This window comes from Neofelis nebulosa, chromosome 7 (assembly GCF_028018385.1).
Source record: "Neofelis nebulosa isolate mNeoNeb1 chromosome 7, mNeoNeb1.pri, whole genome shotgun sequence".
In the NCBI taxonomy this organism is placed as follows: Eukaryota; Metazoa; Chordata; class Mammalia; order Carnivora; family Felidae; genus Neofelis; species Neofelis nebulosa.
Window position 1 is genome coordinate 133,971,782 of NC_080788.1, and position 21,056 is coordinate 133,992,837.

Genomic DNA, 21,056 nt, shown 5'->3' on the forward strand with positions numbered 1-21,056 from the left:
ACACATTATACCCTGTGTTGTGGTGTCTTTTGCCTGGTGGTTTGAAGGCTTTCAGTGTATAGGTTTTCAGGATCCAACTTTCTCTACAAACTCTTACAAAGGTCCAAAGATAAGGGAAAATACTCTTGAGTTAAGAGTTTGTGGGGGAGGGGGAAGATGGACTCTCTTTTCCCATTGATCCTCTATAACGATTTGTGCTTATAAAAGACCAGATGTGGTTATATCTCTTTTTTTTTTTTTCCAGATCTGATAGAAAAATCTGTGTCCAGCTGAGGCACTCCACGTGGCCAGAATTACTTCTGCTTCTCCTGCCCTTCCAAGGGAGACTCTGGCAGTCAGAAGCTTGCCCTAGAAAAGGCTGCCAGTCTGTGCTCTTGAACTCCATTTATCTACAGTTGATTGTCGTTATTCGTGCAAGTTGTGTTCTATAAAGTCTCCACAAACAATGAATTAGCAAGTACTGAACTATTGCTCCTAGGGGAAACACACGGTCAGGTTCCTGCGAGCTGCGGGTGACTGCATTTTTGTTAACCGATGAGTCTATAACCACAATTTGCTGTGTTTCCATTGAAAGACACCTTATTTCATATACATTGTTGATTCATTAACGTGGAATTCACGGCCAACAGCGCTATAACTCATGTCTGAACAAAGATTCTCTAACAAGGCTTCTGTATTTTCTCCACAAGGCAATCAGCCTTCATGCACTCAGGAACACTAAACACTTCAGCCCTACGATTAGGTGCCATTTTAAACAGAAAAATCACCAGGGAAAAAGCACAGAAAGCATAGCACAAGATAGACCCCAGAACAGATACTTGTTTATGGTATGAGAGCTCAAACAAGAAGTCAGAAGCTGGGAAAGTGCCCACTGGGCCACTCAAATTTTTGGTCATTCTGCCAAAACATCCACAAGTGAGCATAAAAACACCATGAGCATTTTTTAATTTGGGGGTTACAAGTGATTTTTAGCAAGGATGTGGATTTGCAAATATGGAACACATGAATAATGACCAACCATATTTAACAAACACTTAACATGGCATGTATTGGGTGCCAGGCAGTATTCTTAAGGCTTTGCAAATATTGACTCATTTCGGCCTCACGTTAACCCTGTGAGGTAGGTACGACTATTATGCCCGTCTTATAAATAAACGAGGAACCTGAGGCACCGAGAGGTTTGGCCACCTGCCCAAGGCCACACAACTGGTAAGTGGTGGGCTGGGATTTGAACCCACACAGTCTGGCTCCAGGGTTTGGAGTTGGGTTCCAGGTAGGAGCCAAGGGAAGCTTCAGATCAATCCGCAGCCTTTGAATTTTTCTTGGAGAATCCCCTGAGGGTCAAGGACATGACGGATAAGAGTGGTGGGGTTCAAGAGAGGAAAAATGGTGAGCAGGAAATAAAGGAGAAGGAAGGGAAGAGGGGCTTTTAAATAGAATGAAAAGGCACTACTTACAAAGAGCCAAAGTGCAGCTTCTATGTCATAATCAATACTGTATGGTGTACCTTTGTAATAAAAAATAAATCAACTAGATGCTGAGCATCAAACAGATTATAAGTGCCCAGAGAGGCAAGGACCCTGTCTTCTACCTCTCTTCTGCTCATAGCATGTGGCATAGCGGTAATCAAAAATATTGATCGCTTAACAGGAAAAAAAAAAAATGCTTCTTTTTATTGTTCTTTCAAGCTGGTATCTAATAACTACACAGATCAGTCAAAGAAAAGTGGCCTCATTGGGGCGCCTGGGTGGCTCAGTCGGTTAAGCATCATGATCTCACAGTTCGTGGGTTCGAGCCCCACGTCGGGCTCTGGGCTGGCGGCTCAGAGCCTGGAGCCTGCTTCGGATTCCGTGTCTCCCTCTCTTTCTGCCCCCTCCCCCCCCCCCCCCCCCCGCTCATGCTCTATCTCTCCCTGCCTCTCAAAAATAAACAAACGTAGAAATTAAAAAAAGAAAAGAAAAAAAATAGAAAAGTAGCATCATCAACCTTTTCCTCCTCCAAAGTTTTCAAGAGCTTTTATTGTTTTCCTGTCTTTACTGAGCACACCGAGTACCACAGTCTCTTGGGTTTCAGTTTCTACGTCCTGCCAAAGGCTTAACCAGGCCAAAAAATAACTTCTCTCATTTTACTTTGTCAGAAGAATGTGAAAGAAGACAATTAATTCCTCTCTCTAAGACCGTCTCTTTAAAACAAAAGCAAAAGCTACAAAGTTGATGACGTCTCTGGGAAACGTTGTGGGGATTAAGATATCACCGATATATTTCCCTGCCGTACAAAATTCTTCTGGGGTGGGGTTAACAACCTTTCAACTTACTGCGACTGCCAAACCTATTCTCTATCGGACAGTGCAGTTCACCGACACTTTCTGTTTTGGAAGCCCCACTCCTTCCCAAAATAACCTCTCATGTGCCTTTAATATTTCGATTCAGGTGCAAGCAACCCGTGCCCGTAAATTGTGAGGCATGAGTACACGTGAGCACTCGGGTCTCATAAGGGGTGGGGGCTGGGAAGGAAGTGGCCAAATGGACTGCTGTCTCTCTGTGGGTGCACCAAAAGCACCCAATGCCTCTGAGCTCAAAGACACGTGACTGTCACTGGCTTCAAAGATTTGGCCCCCAAACAACCAGGCGTCCTTTTTAAGTTGGCATTTCTTCCAGAGAGGAATACTGAACATCTTTCCTACATGCCTCACACAGCGCTAGGCCAGCTGTCTAACAATATGGATCCCGGAAGGGGGTGCTGCCCACGTTGGTGATGGCAGCCATTAGTGCCTGTTGCTCATAGGAAACGTCAAAGGGACCTTGGAACAGAGGCCCAGGCCATTGGCTGAGATCTCCCCGGGCAAGCGTCCATGCACCTTGCGTGCCAGCAGAGGCTACCCGAGGACCAAGGTGGGCATGCCACGGTGTCCCGGACTTCCGGATGGCGTCCAGTCCCAGAGAGTGGATGTCAGGGCTCTCTGAAGGCTGCCCAGGCCAGGTTCAAAGGGAGGGATGAACCTCATGACATCCGTTCCTAAGAAATCCCACCTGCTATTGGCATGCCCGGGCTCTTCCTCACATACCGGCCTCCCAGGCAAGTCTCCAAAGGCATGGGGGGCAGGCAGCTGCAACAGTTTGCTTTCTCTCAATGATCTGGACTAGGAAGACGCTGAGTTGAGGAAGAAGTCATGGCCACTCCCCAGGCTCTGGACCCCCAGATGGCCGTGAGCCCGAAAGGTCATCAAACCACCCCTTTGTAGGAAAAACGTGGTTTTCTTTGGCCCTGGAAATCTGGCCTGGCAGGTTTTCTGGAGTCCGTTTCTTCGTCCACACCCACCCACATCACATGGATGCTCCAGTCTGTAAAAATGCAAACCTCCTCGGAAACACTTCCCCCTCCAAACTCCGAAGACGACCCCTGGCCAGAAAAGCCTGCCACCGTGTGAGTGCCCGGCACAGCGACTCCCCAGCTTGCTGCGTCTGAATAACTTGAATATCAAACCCAGCACAAAGGGAATAACACACAGCAGTTGCTGGAAAAAAAAAAAAAAAAAAAAAAGCTCACTCCATCCACTTCATTCTCTGTGGCAGACACAACTGAAAGATTTTTTTTTTTTTTTTTTTTTTGGTGTTTTAATCCACGAAAAACTTCTCATTTAAGCTTGGGGTGCAAAAGGCATCTGAAATGTGAGAGTCCCTGGACCAGCCCCGGGATAGAAAGGAAAGGTTTCAGTGAAATATAAAAGCAACACAGACCTGAAGGGGAGCGGGCTGCCCGATATGGAGGCAGCCAACTGCCAAACTGTCATTTTGCTCGGCGGCTGAACAGAAGGCTCCAGTAATGACAACCACAAAACGCATTTAAAGTCTGAAAAGGTGACTAATGAGCTCATTCATGCTGGCTATAAATTATTCACTACAACACTGATCCCACTCAAGACAAACAGTAAAGTAAACTTTAAACACAGACATCGCCAGCCTCCAGAGGAGAGCAAGTTACGTCTGTGAAACTTTTCACAATGAGAGGGATACTGGGCTCTCCTTCGTCCATTATCACGTTCATTCTTCTGTTTACTTTTTTTTTTTTTTACTGCCTTTAATCAAGTTTAAGCAGACACAGCTGTTACACATTTATTTCTGTTGAGTTTTTTCTTTCCATTAGTTATTACGAGCAATCATGATGCTCTAAAAATAGCAGCAAATTATATTCTCTAGAAATTGAGGGCTGACCTTAAAATGAAGCCCAGGTCTTGAGAAAGAATATTCACATGCACATGTTGGGTGAGTGACGGCTCTGCACGGCTCTGCACAAAGGCGAGACAAGAGTGCAGAGTATCTCCCACTCCTGGAGAGCTTTTCAGTGCGCTTCCAAACTTCCCTTTGGCTCTGGTGGAAGGGGGGTTGCTTCAAAACCTTACAGCACAGAACCTGCTTCCAGTGGTCACGTTTGGGTGGAGATTTCCGTGAAAACCCACCATTTTCACAGAGTAAGAGTTCTCATGGAGACTTCTCGTTACAGAGAAACTCGGCAACAGGTTTGTTTGAAAACCCACCATGTTGCTGCAGACTCCTCTGTTGAGCTTCCTGTTTAATATTAAATACAGAATTTTAGCTCTTCTGTTTTTCTAGACTGTGCTATATTTGCTACTACTACCACTACGGAAAGCATTATGACTGTGGAGACGTCGTCACATGTTTCTTGAACCTTTTTTTTTTTAATCTTAGGGTCTATTTCCAAGACGCAGAGTTAAGAGGTTCAAACCTGCCCTAGTCAACTTTTTAAAAATAGTCCCCAAATAAGTACTTACATTAGTTCTTGGTCAGATCGCTGAACATTCTGTATTTTTAAACTGCTTTGAATGCTTTGAAAAGGAGCCACAGAAAAGCCACAGAAAACACTCATATTCAAATCCCGCCAGATGGAGGTTCTGACTAACCAAAAGTGAAAGCAGAAAGGTCGGAGGCTGAGATGTACCCTGGGCACACCTCGAGATTACAGGAAAAAGTGACTGGTTTGGGGCCTGGGGAATCTTGCATAACGTATGAGAAATAACGCATATAAGGCAAAGGGACACCGGGGCCTTTGACTTCAACCCCAGACCAAGCCGAGCTCCGCGTCCATTTAAGGAAAATCTTCCACATTGTTTTCAGTTTCTTGCACAAGAACTAAAGGCTTGTCCGGCCATTTCTGTTGTCTGAAATGCAACGCGATTTTTCTTGTAAGTAGAGAAAGGAGTCTTGCAATATTTATAGCAAAGTACTTTGCCACCTACCGACGCACTCTGGTTGGTCTTCACGTGTTCGGCATGTTTTTGCTTAGAAGCCATTCTTTTGGTCCTCTGTGCAAGAGTTCTTGCAGTGTTGTTTTGGTTTTTGTTTTCTGTTTGTTGGTTGGTTTTTTTTTTAATCAAACAATGTGTAAAAACCCAATTCCAACCAAAGAAATGGAAAAGCCCGACGTGGCATTCCATTGAACACTCGGCTGCCCTCCAGCCCTCCACTAACTCAATTCCTGTCATCTCTCTGTAGAAAGGTGTGGGCAAAATACTGCTTTCAAATCCAGCCACACGTGGGTCCTTCCCTGGTAACGTGTTGGACAGACAGAGATGGCCTCTCCCTTGGTTGGTGGGAAACCCAGCTGGTCCGTCATGCTCTTAGCACCATGGCCCTCCTCTAGCTTCCTGGGGAGGACCGAAGGTAATGGGAACTCTGCCTGGGGATCTTCAAGGCTCCTGCACAACAACAGCCAAAACAATGAACACCAAGTACCCAGTTGGTGCAATCCAAGGAATTCTAAGACATGCATAACAACACCACGCTCCCAGGCGCTTCCGACTCTCCAGGATCTTTGCCTGCGTGATTTCTTTCTTCCTTCCGCCACCTTTATGAGACAGGTACCGTCACCCTCTTACAGGTGAGGAAGCTGAGCTTACAGAAATGAAGGCCATTTGCCGGCGATGCTTGTAGAGCGGGACCGAAAAGGTATGACCCCATGAGTTTCGGGCCCACAGAGCCCACCCTCATAGCCGCTGCATTCTCTAACCTGTTTACGCCACCCATACCTAATTCCCAAGATCGCAGAAATGCAGCGTTATCCGCACGGTCTATACCCTGGGCTGCTTTGTCGGAGAATTTGGGGGATCGTTTGATTTGGGTTTTTCGCGCAGCATTTTTCAAATGGGCCACGGACCACGACACTCCTTCTTGTCTTCCCAGGCCCAGCTCCTGATGCTCCCAGAGAACATGACACTCCTTCTTGTGGCCGCCACTCACTGAACAGACAAACATATCTACAAAAGACCCAGGGCGATGGTCATACACCAGCACTGTGCTCCCACATGAATCGTGAAGCACAATGGTTGCGAAAACAACAGCAACCAATAACTCGTGACGGTGACAACTCCAGGGGCCAGGCCTGAAACTCCAAGTCTACCCCCATGTCCCACTTGGACGGACCCTCAGAAGGCACAAGCACTCTGAAGGTGCCCGTTATGCAACTCATAGACCAATCTACACCCTCTCTCTCTCTCTCTCTCTCTCTCTCTCTCTCTCTCTCCAGGCCGCTCCCTTCCCCTCCCCCAATCCAACAAATGAACCTTGTCTCAATAGCCCACAACCATCAAGGTCAAGATCTGACAGTGTCACCTCAAGCCAATGCTGCCAGAGCACCATTTCACTAGAAACCATTTCTGAACTCTCTCTGTTGCACTTTGCCCACTAAGTGAGGTAGTTACTGCCTGCCGGTTTAGAAACACCACTGCCCAGCCCACCAGAACTGTCTTCCAAAATCTCAGTTACAGAGGATTAGATCAAGGCACAGATCAACCTCAGGCAACTCTATAAACACATTCGAGAATCAGCAAGCCACAATGAACATACACTGACTGCACTACTCATCAGATTAACTTTTCCCCATGGATCCTGGACAGAAGGGTAACCCACCCCCAATCGAGGCAGCCCCTGTGCCCCCACAGGTGCTCCAGAATCTTCACAAAGCCCCACGCACTGGAGATGGGGGCCAGACCGCCTCTCCGGCACCCAAGCTGGAGATCTTCACATCCATGGCATTCCCACAGAGATTTGGGTACCAAGGCCGAGGAGTTCATTCCGTCATAAACCGGCCCCGTATGCTTCCTTGCAAGCTTTCCCAGTGCCACGACTGGAATCTTGTCTCAAGACTAGCCAAAGGCTCTGTAAAAAGTGGATGGAGCAGAAAGCTGAGGTCTGTGGTTGCAATCCCGAGAAACCCTCGGCTATCCACAGGGATCTGATCCCACTGCCATTGGGAGTCTCCCTGGCTTCTGCCAACACCAGCTCCCTCTGGATCCAAATTCAATCTCTCTCAGCTTCCTTGTGATACCAGCATCAGAGCAAACCATTACCAGTGATTATGGTAAGAAAAAGAGGCCTCGCACAGACCTCCCCGGATCTCCTGTGAATGAACAACCAAGTTGGGTTTTCTGCGCAAAAGCTACGCTTACCAAGTCAGGGCCGGTTTTTTCGGCCATTTTCTAGGGCTCCTCCCTCCCATCCTCCATGGCTCATTTTCTAGATCAAAATCGACAACTCATGAGGAGGAAGAAAGTCACTAAGGCTGACTGCCCCGAATTATCATTTAATCTCAACAGAACTATTTATTTAGTAATTGCATTCTTGGCCTGACAGCACTGGCCAGAAAAAGATTTGTTTATTCATTACAGAAACCAATTAATGTAAAGAGGAAATAAAATCTTAAAGGTTACCCTTGGGAAGGACTTTACCAACAGTGTCGGATGAGCCCCCCGTTGAAGGAGGCAAACGAAGCCCAAAGAAGTGAAGTGACTTAGGGCCACATGTCAGAATGCACACTGGCAGTTTCCATGCCAGTGTTCAACAGGGTCCCAAACTTTCAGTCCTGTGGTGCATGTGGACTGACCCCACTGTCGGCTCCAGAGGTGATGGGTGGGCATTAGAGAACGGGAAGGCCCCGCTCGGACCCAGTGCACAGGCCAACACTCTGTCGTTCAGACACTGGAAGTGGCCCTTCTGTCATTTGCAGCCCCAGCAGATACCCACGCAGAGTTAGAGGCAACTCAGATTTCCCTGTGCGCAGACAGCTCCCCTACAGGAGAGCCTTTAACGTTCCAAACAGATAAAACCGTATTTTGACAAATTTTTGTGGCTGGACCTGATAAGGATCAAAAGATTTGGGGGAAACGTAGGAAATTAAACATTATCACTGAGCTCTTTAAAAAGTATGGTTTAATGGGTAACTGTGGCCGTATTAACAGAATATTACTGCTGAATGAAGAAGTCACGAACGGAGAAAACTGTAGAGAATTCGCTCCTAATGAGGGAGGGCAGTTCTAGTTATAACTTGAGACAAAACCTGACTCCCACTTAGGTCTCGGACTTGGACCCAAAGCCGGGCCCATTCCCAACTCCCGGGGGACAATGTCTCAATTTTCGATCTCCGAGTGTCCGGCTCCAAATCGGAGCCAATGGAGGGGCGATGCCAGTCTCGATGGCTACGTTTATTGAGCAGCTACTAGATGAAGATACTGAGCTGCGTCCTATCTGCTTTGTGTCATCAGATGCCCCCAACAATCAACAGGAGAGAGGCTGATCAGAGTAGACAGTTAGCAAATGATACTGAAGGAGAGACCGTTGCACACACTGAACTCGTGTAAGATTGTATTTCTTGTCAATGAGAACACGTTCTTTAGAAATCCTAAAACTAAAAAATTGAAAAGATGAACGTCAAATATAATAATCCAATGGGCTCTGACTGACATGTTTTGAGGAGAAGGATTTATCCACAGACACTGAGGCTTAAAGCATTAGCACCCCTCGCTCACACAGCCCCTTCCACGGCCGGGAGGGACCCCAGAAAACGGTGAATGAGCACCTTCTTTATTTAAGCTTAATCACTGCACAAAAACACTTAAATGTCCTGAAACCTTATGGCTCCGGTATGAAAGAAACCTGAGAGAGGTTCCCCCACATTTGACTGCAGTCCTAAAACTCTACATGGCATTACCAATAACCACTTGCGAAGCAAACAAGCTTTTTTTCCTAATCCATCAAGAATAGAAAACAGGCCCCAACCAACCATGCTAGAGAAGTGCGTGTACTACCTTGCTATTCTCTTGAGGGAAAATGGCATTCCAAAATCACCGTCCTCTGAGGAAGTGATCAAGGAGTCCACAGCCCCCAAAAATGTACAAAAGAAGTCACGCAAACCAACACGAGACAGCTGATTACTAACAATACTGTGCTATTTTTCGGATTTGTGATGTTCGGGACGTCAGTGTTGGGTGTTTTCTTTAAGATTTTAGTTTTAAGTAACCTCTACACCCAACGTGGGGCTCGAACTTACAACCCCGAGATCAAGAGTCACACGCTCGGGGCGCCTGGGTGGCTCAGTCAGTTAAGCGTCCGACTTCAGCTCAGGTCACGATCTCGCAGTCTGTGAGTTCAAGCCCCGCGTCGGGCTCTGTGCTGACTGCTCAGAGCCTGGAGCCTGTTTCGGATTCTGTGTCTCCCTCTCTCTCTGCCCCTCCCCTGTTCATGCTCTGTCTCTCTCTGTCCCAAAAATAAATAAACGTTAAAAAAAAAAAATTAAAAAAAAAAAAAAAAAGAGTCACACGCTCTACCGACTGAGCCAGGCACGTGCCCCTGGGATGTCAGCTTTTTAAACACATACTTTTTTAATGTTTTCTTTCATCATTTGAAATACGTGCTCATTCTTAAACCTGGTTTTGTATTTGTAACTTTACATTTTTGTCTCAAAGAGGGCTCCCAAGTTGAAGAGATGGCAGGCCACACAGAACCTGCATCTGCCCCACACACATGCCTACTGGGAGCCGGTCACAGCTTTTCGCAGACCCTCGCCCGGCAGCTGGTGGCTCTTTGAGGCAGGTGCTGTTGCCCCCATTTTACAGGTGAGGGATCGGGGCCTCAAGCAGGTGAAAATGACTACCAGAGGTCACCGGCAGAAAAGTGGCACACTTAACCCATCAGTCTGATCCAAAGGGCCCCTAGGCAGGTGCCATCCTGTCCCTGCCGGTTCTGCTCCTTCTTGGCCTGCCCATTCCCGCTGAGACAAGAAAGGGCCACCCTTCTGTGACATGGGTGTGCCTTCCTGGCCTCTGGCTGCAGGAGCTCTCCAGTGCGGCTTGGGAAGAAGGGGCTATGCCACACCCAGCGGCCAGACAGAGCCCTATTTCCGTTCCCTGCAGAGCTGAGGGTTTAATCCTTGTCGATGGGGCAGGAGCGGGGCTCTGCGGTGGGTCACCTTGGGGCCGCAACCTCTTGGTCAGTGACCAGCCGTGTCCTTTGATGGTGTCTGTCTATGGTTCAGGTGATGCTGATGAGGCTGCAGCCAGGCAGGTACGGGGACAGTGGGTCCACGTGTCCGAGCCTCGGTGAGGGCGGGAGGCTGACTGCTTTAGGAAGGGACCCAAGGAGAGAGGACGGAGCGCTGGTCTGACGGCAGGAAAGGGAGCCCTGAACTGAGGGCAGAAGTATAGCTGTGGTCTCAGCTCCCCTTCCTCCCCAACCTGGCTCCTCCTCAAGGTCCCACCCCAGCCACCGGCCCCCTCTTCCCTCTCCGTTCAGAACAAGTGCATCATCTGCATGATGGTCAGGGTCTGATGAACTTCCCTGCTGACTCAGTTTTGGGTCTCAAGGACCTGGTGCCCCCTGTGAGGCCCTGAACCCTCTGCATCAGTCCTCCCTGTGCTCAGGACAGGACCTGCTGCGTTTTGGTACCATTTTATGTTAAGAAGAAAGGAAGGAAGGAAGGAAGGAAGGAAGGAAGGAAGGAAGGAAGGAAGGAAGGAAGGAAGGAAGGAAGGAAGGGAAAGAAAGAAAGAAAGAAAGAAAGAAAGAAAGAAAGAAAGAAAGAAAGAAAGAAAGAAAGAAAGAAAGAAAGAAAGAAAGAAAGAAAGAAAGAAAAAAAGACGAAACTGAGAGCCCCTGGCTGGCTCAGTCGGTGGAGCATGTGACTCTTGATCTCGGGGTCATGTGTTCAAGCCCCACATTGGGCATAGAGATTACTTTATTTGTTTTCATTCATTCATTCATTTATTTATTTTGAGAGAGAGAGAGAGAGCATAAGCAGGGGAGGGGCAGAGCGAGACAGAGAGAATCCCAGGCAGGCTTTGTGCTAGCAGTGTGGAGCCCCGATGGTTCAGGGTGCAATCCCAGGAACCATGAGATCATGACCTGAGCCGACATCAAGAGTCCGAGGCTGAACGCGCTGAGCCACCCAGGTGCCCCGTAGCGATTACCTTTTCAAAAAAGATGTAGCCGCAGGGCAGTGTGCACTTTACCCTCTTGGAGCAGTGAGGAACCCAGGGAAGCAGCAGAAGCCAAGATCTTGGATTTTCCCATTAAAATAGTGTTACTGGTCATTATGTGCCCCCCCCCCAGGGTCACCACTCTACTCCCCCCACCAGCTTGAGGGTCTATATATGCAAAGTCCCAGAGAGAGAGAGAGAGAGAGAGAGAGAGAGAGAGAGAGAGAGAGATGCCCACTTCCCAATCACAGATCGCTGTGCTAACAAACCTAGAGAACTAAAGTGTCCTGAGAGGGAGGGAGGGGCAGAGGCGGGCAGAGCACTGGAGGCCCCTCCACCTTCCTCACAGGCGAGGCCTCTCCCAAGACCCACCCTGCACACGGAGGCGGGGAGGGGCAGCGTTAGCCCCCCATCCGAGGTTGGTGTCTCAGCAACAATGGAGGCTAGTTACCCAGGGGACTGTGACCAGCTGATTTTTCCAATGGCGCTCAACATTCACGTCGTCCAGCCTTCCCTTCCAAAATCCCAAGCTCATCAAACCCCTTCCAGGCAGTAATATTTCTCACTGCAAATTAAAATACACGAGGCTTCTGATTTGCTACACCTGTCCCGTGAGCTCAGTTAACAGGTGCACCTTGGGAACCACGTGTGCTCCTCCGGGCTAAGGGCAGTTCATGGAGGTGACATGACACAGGGGCTCGCCTTCACCTCACCCAATACTGCTGTCAGCCAGAATGACCCCCCGGGGACACGGCTACCTTCTGAGCAAGATACACAGGCAGAGTCCACGCCCAGCAGATGGCAAGTGTTGGAAATCTTGGTTGAGAGAGGGATGGAATGAGGGACTGCTCGGTCTGCCCTGGGAAGGGATGCATCCATCAGAAGGGACACACTTGAACTTCTCTGACTGCCATAACATCCATTTAAAAGATGAGAGGCAGTGCTCCCTTCGGCAGCCTACATATAAAATTGGGACAACACAGAGATGATTAGCAAGGTCCTTGTGCAAGGCTGACACACAAATTTGTGAAGCGTTCCAGATTTTTATGTTAACTAACTGGAAGTAAAATAAAAACTAACCAACTAAGTAAATAAATAAAAGACGAGAGCCAGACGGCAGGGTGGGTGAGCACACAGGCCGTTTGCAGCCTTTGCCAAGCCATGAGGACTTAGGCAAGTCATTTCACCTCTTAGTGCCTTACTGTCCTCACCTGCAAAATGGGGATGTAATAGGGCCAGCCTCGGAGGGTGGGCAGGGAGGAGGGTTAAATAAACTGACATATGGAAATACCCACAGGTATGCATAGCTCAGGCTGAATTCCATGCAACTGTTTACTACTATTATGTAGAAAAGAAAGAGAATTAGAACAAAAGTTAAGAGCCAACTTAAAGAATTATTTGCTCATTATTTACATTAACTGCCTGAGACCAGCCTGCTTTCTCCTAAGCATAAATTTTAAACCTTTCCTCCACTTCTTTCTCTGCAGTTTAAGCTCTCAGGAAGCCACTGAAATGTTTCCACACTTGCAGTGAACACAGCGAAATGTACCCAGGTGTGGAATCACTATGTTGTATGCTTGAAACGAAGGTAACATTATGTGTCAACTATAGTTCAATTTAGAAAATTTATTTGTTAGTGTTTTTATTTATTTTTGACACAGAGACAGAGCATGAGCAGGGGAGGGGCAGAGAGAGAGGGAGACACAGAATCCGAAGCAGGCTCCAGGCTCCGAGCTGTCAGCACGGAGCCCGGTGCGGGGCTTGAACTCATGGAGTGTGAGATCGTGACCTGAGCTACAGTCGGACGCTCAACCGACTGAGCCACCCAGGTGCCCACAATTTGGAAAATTTTTAAAAAAGAAACCATTGAGGGGTGCCTGGGTGTCTCAGTTGGTTAAGCTCGGTTGGTGGGTTGGAGCCTCACGTCCGGCTCTGTGCTGACAGCTCAGAGCCTGGAGCCTGCTTCTGATTCTGGGTCTCCCTCTCTCTCTCTGCCCCTCCCCCACTCACACTCTGCCTCTCTCTTTCTCTCTCTCCCTCTCAAAAATAAATAAACATCTAAAAAAATTTTTACTAAAAAAAAAAGAAAGAAACCATTGAAATTGTTTCCTGGAATTTATTAGGAGTTCCTGATAGTTGCCACAGCTCCTTGAAGACCGTGGAAAAATTTTTGTGTTCTTAGTCCCAGATCTCACGCTGGTTCTATTTTTAAAAAGGGGGGGGGGGGTCGATAGTTCTCCCCCTCAGAACATCAGAACTAGAACAAGCTTGCCGACCTTAATGATAAAGCCCTCAAATTCCAGCACTGTTTGTAGGGCACTGCCCTTGAGTATGTGGGTGCCCTTAGGAGGGAGCCATGGAGGTGAACTGAACACTTGAACGGTTAGTTTTTAAACCTGTTTTTCCTGAGGCGACCAGGGAACTCATTGTAATACATCTGTCATAATTAAGACATCACTTGGGGTCCCAGATGTCAGAAATGGGACAGCCTGTGGATTATCGGTGTAAACTTTGGGCATAATGGAACATTCTGGTTGTGTGGGGAGATGATGCAACTCTACAGTGGAGAACACCCCCAGGCTGGTTAGTTCAGGGGGCTAAGTGCCCCAAATGCTGAGAGCCTCCCCAGTATGCTCCCCTTAGATCAACCCCCACGTTCATGGAATGATCCCCCGTCTACTGCTCGTGAGGCAACGGTCTATTGCTTGAACATCCACAACTTCCCAATTTATCCTAACCAGCCAGCCTTCCCAGCCGAGGACATAATCCACACATTGGCCTATACACGATGGCGGGGCCTGCCCAGGATCCTAAACTTGACTTTTCAGCCCAACGTGAGGAACCCAGAGAGGGGAACCTTCTATAGCGAACCTTCTATAGCAGGGGGTCGGCCAACTACAGCCTGCAGACCAAATCCACTCCACGGTCTCTTTTTGCAACTAAAATTTTTTTGGAACACAGCCACACCCGTTAGGTTACGCACTGCCTACGGCTGCTCTCCCACTACAGGGGCAGAGTTGAACAGTTGCAACAGAAAACCACACGGCCTGCACAGCCTAAAATGTTTACTATCTGGCCCTTTGGAGAAAAAAAAAAAAAAAAAAAGAGGGGACGACAAAAGCCATCAGAATATTTACAGAAGTTCCTGACGGCCTATGAGTCATGGTTTAGAAGGAACAGCAGCCTGCTCAATTAGCAGAAGGAAATGTGGGTTCAAGTACAGGCTCCACCAACAGACTCGGCTTTGTGAGGTCATGCAAATATTTTCCCCTCCCCCCCCCCAACCTTCCATTTCATTCATAGAATAGGATTAGTCATGGGTGGCAAATGCATGACAAATAATAAGCGAATGCTCCCAACATATGCATCTTGAACACAGGACAAGAATTACTATTTGTGATCTGAAGGGTAAGAGGTCCTCTCTGGGTATTGCAGTATTTTGCAGCTGGGACAGGAGGTGCTCCCAGTTAGCCAGCAGCACAGGACGTGTTGTTTTCATTGGGTGCTTACAGAGCGCGGTGACCTGAGGCACTGAGCTGGTCCAGCCCCGCAGGGTGACTCCAACCGCAGACAGTTTGTGATAAGGGTGATTCGGGTTGCCCCAGGCTGGGAGAGTCAAGGAATGTTTATCTCAGTTTTTGATCTTTTTTTTTTTTCTTTAAGTTTATTTATTTGAGATACTGTGAGCCAGGGAGGGGCAGAGAGGGAGGGGGGGAGGACAGTGGATCCGAAGCGGGCTCCACACTGTCAGTGCAGAGCCCGACATGGGGCTCAAACTCATGAACCGTGAGATGGTGACCTGAGCCGAAATCGAGTCAGATGCTTAATCGGCTGAGTCACCCAGGTGCCCCTACTCATTTTTTTTTAAAAACGGCAAGATGTGCATAGTGCCTGAGAGATAGGGTAGGACTTCAGAAAAAGGAAAAGGGAAGGGAGAACTTCCTTTGTTCTTTCCTTCCCTAAGCAGTAAAGCAAATACGGGGTATGTTCAGAGGACCATGGGAGAGACTGGTTCGTCTGGGCAAGAGGATGGTTCATGGGAATTACTGGGAAGATGGCTGGAAAGGTAAAGTTGAAGACAGATTAAGAAGGACCCTGAGAGCTGTCTCTCTCTCTCTCTCTCTCTCTCTCAAAATTAATAAACTTAAAAAAAAAGAACCCGAGTTCAAAACCCACAAGTTTGTATTTTATCCTAGACAAGCGGGAACCACTGAATGTTCTAGGGAAAATAGGAGATGATATCATGAATGTGGTATTTTAGAAACATTAATCTGGCCATGATATATAAAATGAATCAGAAGAATCTGAACTACAGAGGAACTGAAATTGAAACACAGGAAACAGTATGTATCATATTGATGGAAACATTGTTTTGATGGGGAAAAGAAACAACTCTTTCTCTTCGTTTTAACTTACCGTTTCCAATCTATGTGTCCCTGGTATCTCCTATATGTCTCATCATTGTTTTTCATACCTACTAAGTAAGCAAAGCTGGAACGAGCGAGGAAACATTTCAAGAAAAACAGTTCAACCACAAAGGTCAGGTCTCGGTATAAGTTATCAGCCTTTTGTGAGATGTATGTAATCAGGTATAGTAGTTGGCCTTTAATTTCAAATCCCAAGCAGAGGGAAAGATTTTTATAGTTAACATAAGGAGGGTTATATTTTCTCTCTCTCGTGTGTGTGTATGTGAGAGAGAGAGAAAGAGAGAGAAAGAGAGAGAGAGAAACCCCAATTTCCTCACTTATAACCCCCAGGAAAGGCAGCTAAGGGTAGTCTTCCCTGCATCTGGTTTCATTAGAAATAACTGTGCCCATTCTAAGCGTCTGCGGTCCTCACACTTGCCAGCATTCTGCCACTGGATGGGCTGCTGTCCCCTCACACACTGCCCGAGCCTCAGACATCTGTATGCACTGTGACGGTACAGCTGGAGTGGGAGACAGAACGGAGCAGAGGTTGGAGATGCTGCTTCACAGCAGACGGGGGCGGGCTTTCTACCCGCCAGTCTTTTCTACCCGGGAGACCTGCTCAGGTTACCTGCTTTCTGAGCTGAAGGTTCCCACCTGTAAACCAGGGGTGATGAGGGGGCGCCTGGGTGGCCCAGTCAGTCAGGCGTCTGACTCTTGATTTCAGCTCAGGACATGATCCCGGGGTCATGGGATCGAGACCCCGCATTGGGCTCCACACTGAGCATGCAGCCTGCTTAAGATTCTCTCTCTCTCTCTCTCTCTCTCTCTCTCTCTCCACCTCTCTCCCTCACTTCTCTCTCTCAAATATTAATTAATTAACTAATTAAAAGGGAAAGAAATGGGGGTGATGAGTACCCACCTCGGGAGCCTCAACTAGGAAAACTCCCGCAAAATGCTTTGAACACTGTGACTGGGACCGGATAAGTCAGGCTGCCGTCCTTTGCTTTTTGGGGTGCAGTGACATGTGGCTGAGATAATCCAACTCAATCGCAGCTTTTTTTTATTTGCTAGGTGACAGGCAGTTCCTTAATTTGATTACCATATGCCTAATACACAGACTCATTTCCCCCTTGGAGTACATCACCAGATTCCTAGAGGACCAGAGCCCTGGAGACTGAAAGTGCCCAGGGACCGGGGCGTCAGCAGCCTGGCTACAGTGCTGCCTTCTGCGAAAGTTCCCAGCCGGCCCACGCAGCGGCACAAGCCCCCAGTGTCCTCAGAAGAGACAAGAGCCTGGGATCTGCAACCTTGAGTGGGAGACCTCAGCGGCCCCTCCCCCCAAGCTGTTCAGGACATTTCTCCGACTCACTCAAGAGCTAGAAGCCAGTCTGCTCACTTCTTTTTCTCCATCCTCAAAGTCACATTAAAAAAAAAAAAATTAAATCATAATTGTCACTGTGGAAAACTTGGAAACTAGAAACTAAAAGGGGAGGGGAAGATATGCATGGATATAACCCCATGGCCCAAAGCTTCTTTCTACACATCTGTTAATTCAGACTGTCTTCCAGTTTTTCTATTCATACAACAAAAGTGAGATCACACTGTAAATACACTTGGTGCCCCGCATTTTTTTCCTTTTACCCCTTCACAGGGTATGAAATCTGTTTCTACGATAAAACTTTGAGCGTCAGGTGGCCTGAAACCACATCAGCCTCGACGTTGCCCCTTCTGTGTGCCCGGCACATAGCAGGTGCTTAATAAACAATGCGGAAAGGGGTGCCTGGGTGGCTCAGTCGGTTGAGCGTCCTACTTCGGCTCAGGTCATGATCTCGCGGTCTGTGGGTTCGAGCCCCGCATCAGGCTCTATGCTGACAGCTTGGAGCCTGGAGCCTGCTTCGGATTCTGTGTCTCCCTCTGTCTCTGCCCCTCCCCTGCTCACATGCTGTCTCTCTCTCAAAAATAAATAAAGATTAAAAACAAAAATTTTTTTTTCAAAAATTTTTTTTTAACGGTTATTTATTTTTGAGACAGAGAGAGACAGAGCATGAACAGGGGAGGGTCAGAGAGACAGAGAGAGGGCGACACAGAATCTGAAACAGGCTCCAGGCTCTGAGCTGTCAGCCCAGAGCCCGACGCGGGGCTCGAACTCACGAACCGCGAGATCATGACCTGAGCCGGTCAGACGCTTAACCGACTGAGCCACCCGGGCGCCCCCAAATTTTTTTTTTTAAATGCGGAAAGAGTGGATGCCTGCACGGCCTTATGTAGAAGAACCAATGGGTCAGCCACCCTCATTCTGTTGGAAACGCACGTCACCTCCAGTGTTCTGTCACTGTGCCCCGTATCAGATGCGTAGCCTCTTTCATACGTGGTGCGTGTGGCTCTACGTCCCTACGGCGAATTCCCAAAAGCGTAATCGCGGGGTCAGAGTACTCACATCGTACGGCCTTGGATCCCTACTGCCAAATGGCTCTCCTCCTGTGATCTTATATCCTCCCCCTGTGATCTAGGAGATGGAAAAGCGTGAACTTCCTCCATGGAGCGAGTGCATGACTTAAGTGGAAATTGTAGAATCCCTCAGTAGGTGTCTCCATGAGGAATTAAGGGCCGCACTGGAAGCTCATTTGACATCTCGCAACCCCACACAGTACAGAGCATCTTCTTGAACTTTGATCAGTCTCCTTCTAACATCGTCTCTGTTGAAAACTACCACGTAGCGCCGAATTTGGAGAAGTACCAACTAACTCCCTGCCGTCTCTATCTTCCAGAGTAGGAAACACCCCCCCATCTCCCAGGACGCAGCATAAAACCCAATCTTTCCATATAAACAGTGACCCACACCAAATCTGTGTCTCTGGCACCAAGTCTGTTTTGCTTGACTTGTCTATAAATATCTACAGTTAAAAGTAAAAGTCCATAGCGGTTTCCAAATGTTCCAAATGTCTTTTTTTTCATACACGCATGCATTAAAGATACACTGTTAACCTCAAAAAAACACACTTTTAGGAAAAGTTTTGCTCTTCCTAACATAAATCATCAAAATAGGGGTGTCTGGGGGGCTCAGTCAGTTAAGCGTCCGACTTCGGTTCAGGTCATGATCTCACAGTTCGTGAGTTTGAGCCCCACGCTGGGCTCTGTGCTGACAGCTCAGAGCCTGGAGCCTGCTTTGGATTCTGTGTCTCTCTCTCTCTCTGTCCCTCCTCCACTCGCATTCTGTCTCTCTCTCTCTCTCTCTCTCAAAAAATACATAAACATTTAAAAAATTAAAAACAAATAAATCAGCAAACTCTATCCCAAATGAGTATGTCTATCAGAGTATTTTATTTGATTATTCCTCTCCCCCACCCGCCCCTGCCCCCGCCCTGCCCTGTAGGTCAAGGAAGTCATTTGTGAAAATGAAAACAGCTGTGTAGATCCTGATCCAGGAAGCCCCAAGCTCCCACTCTACGTGGCTAGCGTCCATTTGGAATCCAGCAGAAGCAACCTCCTCGCAGCCCTAAGTGCTGTATCCCAAGGCACATAAGAAACTCTGGATTCAAATCCCACCTCTGTCCCAGAATTAATTACTGTGTCAACATAACCTTCTGTGTCCTTGCTTCTCCATCTTCAAAATGGGTTTGTTTTTTTTTTTGTTTTCCTGCAATGTTCTGTGTTTCACAAGAACATGACAAAGACCTGAAGCATAAACATCGTTCGCATGTTCCGAGAGGCAAAGCACCTCTCCAAATTCAGTGTATTTCTTTGTCATGACTTCTGTTTTGTTAACAGTCGGACACATCACTTCTATCCAAATCTTCCCCACCCCTTGGTTTCTAACGGCAATGTTATCAGCATATCTCCTAACCTTTGGAATCATCTGTGATTGAAAAAAAATCCATATGGCTCTTCACCATCAACTAATACTAAGCTGCTCTTTGCCTTATAACCGTTTTTATAAACACACACACACACACACACACACACACACACACACACACACACACAATAAGTTAGTCCAAACACTTTTCTTTGACTCAAAATAAACCACAGGCCTCCCGGACTGAACAGATAAAAATCTCAAAGCTCATGTTCACATCCATCCATGAGAGAAAGGTAATAGTTCCACATGTCACACAACAAGTCAATCAGAGGATTGAGAAATAAACACAGAAGTTCTGAAGTCCATGTTTCCAGTTTCCCTGTGATATGAACAAGACAGAATTTATGTGAGAAGAAAATGCCAAGGTGGCATTTAGAATTACCATGTTTTGGGGGCGGGGAGGGGGTGCGGGAGGCCGACTTATAGGACCTTTTGCATTCTCTTTTGGAGCCGTGACCTTGCCAGATCTACAGCCCCAGATGCATACGGGGTCCAGCCAAGTCACCACGGGGATCCGATAGCCTTGCCCATGGACTTCTGCCTCCCTTAAAGGGAGTTTGCTTCTTGAGGAGATGGGCTCGTGGGGAGAATCAGAAAGCCAGCTCTCTCAAGAAACCCAGTCGGCCTAAAAGTCAGACTTCTTGAGTTAAGAGGAATGGACTGTGGGGGAAGGGGCTGGAAGTGGGGCCCAGCAAGAACAGAGGGCTAACATGAGGGTACCCCGGCCACTACAGGCACACTGGCCACGTCCCCTTATTCCTAAGCCACGGACAGTGTCAGGGTCTGCTTGCTGCACAGGGGCAGAGCCACTGGGCCCGGTCTACTCCAGAGGAGCCCTCCTGCAGCCCGTGACACCCCCCACTGTTGCACCTGCTGAGCCAGGGGATGGCAGGAGAGGAGTGCCCGCTCCCACCTATGGGAGCTCCCGAACTGACCCAGCTCTAGCCCTTTTCATGGCATCTTCACATTCTCCCAACCTCCACAGAGTTGCTTCTAGACCAGGACTTCATGAGATGTGTTCTGCAGAATGTATTATTTTACTGAGCTCCTGATATCACAGCTTCATGGAGGAGTGGACCAGGCCGAGAGCGTTATGAGTCATTATGCCTCTAGCATTGTGTTCGCTGAGGTGCAGATCTGTAAAGGTCTCCTGGGACCCACAGCTGCCATCTACACCTTCTCTCCCAGGTGCTTTGGAGCCCGTGGCCCCACAGGCAGGATTCCCTTCTCCCATTCATTCTCCTTCCTCCTCCTCCTTCTCTTTGGTGAACACCCTGTGTTGCAACCTCCTCAATTCCCTGGAGCCCTAACCAATCCACCATAAGTCTACCCTGAAACTCTGTCCCCTTGAATGAACCCTGGAACCACTCTGGACTTCAGCATCTTTTTCTGACAGAGAGGGGCAGGAGCGGCTCTTCTCCAAAGTTCTTTCCGGTGAAGAAAATAAATATTCTATATTTTATCTTCTTAAAACTTTGTGCCCTGTGCCTTTGACAGAAATAACTCTCCAGGCTTGCCTGTTAAA

General features: G+C 47.9%; 1 protein-coding gene and 1 non-coding gene across 3 annotated transcripts in view; one reads left to right on the plus strand and one right to left on the minus strand.

Annotated features, from left to right (window-relative positions):
* Positions 1 to 21,056, minus strand: part of FOXN3 (forkhead box N3) — a 286,211-nt gene that overhangs the window by 235,218 nt on the left and 29,937 nt on the right. The window contains exon 1 of one of the 2 annotated variants that reach the window (XM_058739975.1): positions 4,790 to 4,884. The exons of the other annotated variant lie outside the window; for it this stretch is intronic. The gene's annotated coding sequence lies outside the window, so the exon portion shown is untranslated. Of the gene's footprint in view, positions 1 to 4,789; positions 4,885 to 21,056 lie in introns of those variants that run through there. 2 annotated transcript variants of the gene reach the window in all.
* LOC131518342 (U6 spliceosomal RNA) lies at positions 12,206 to 12,309 on the plus strand. The gene has a single exon (XR_009265033.1). It is a non-coding gene; the product is annotated as a U6 spliceosomal RNA (small nuclear RNA).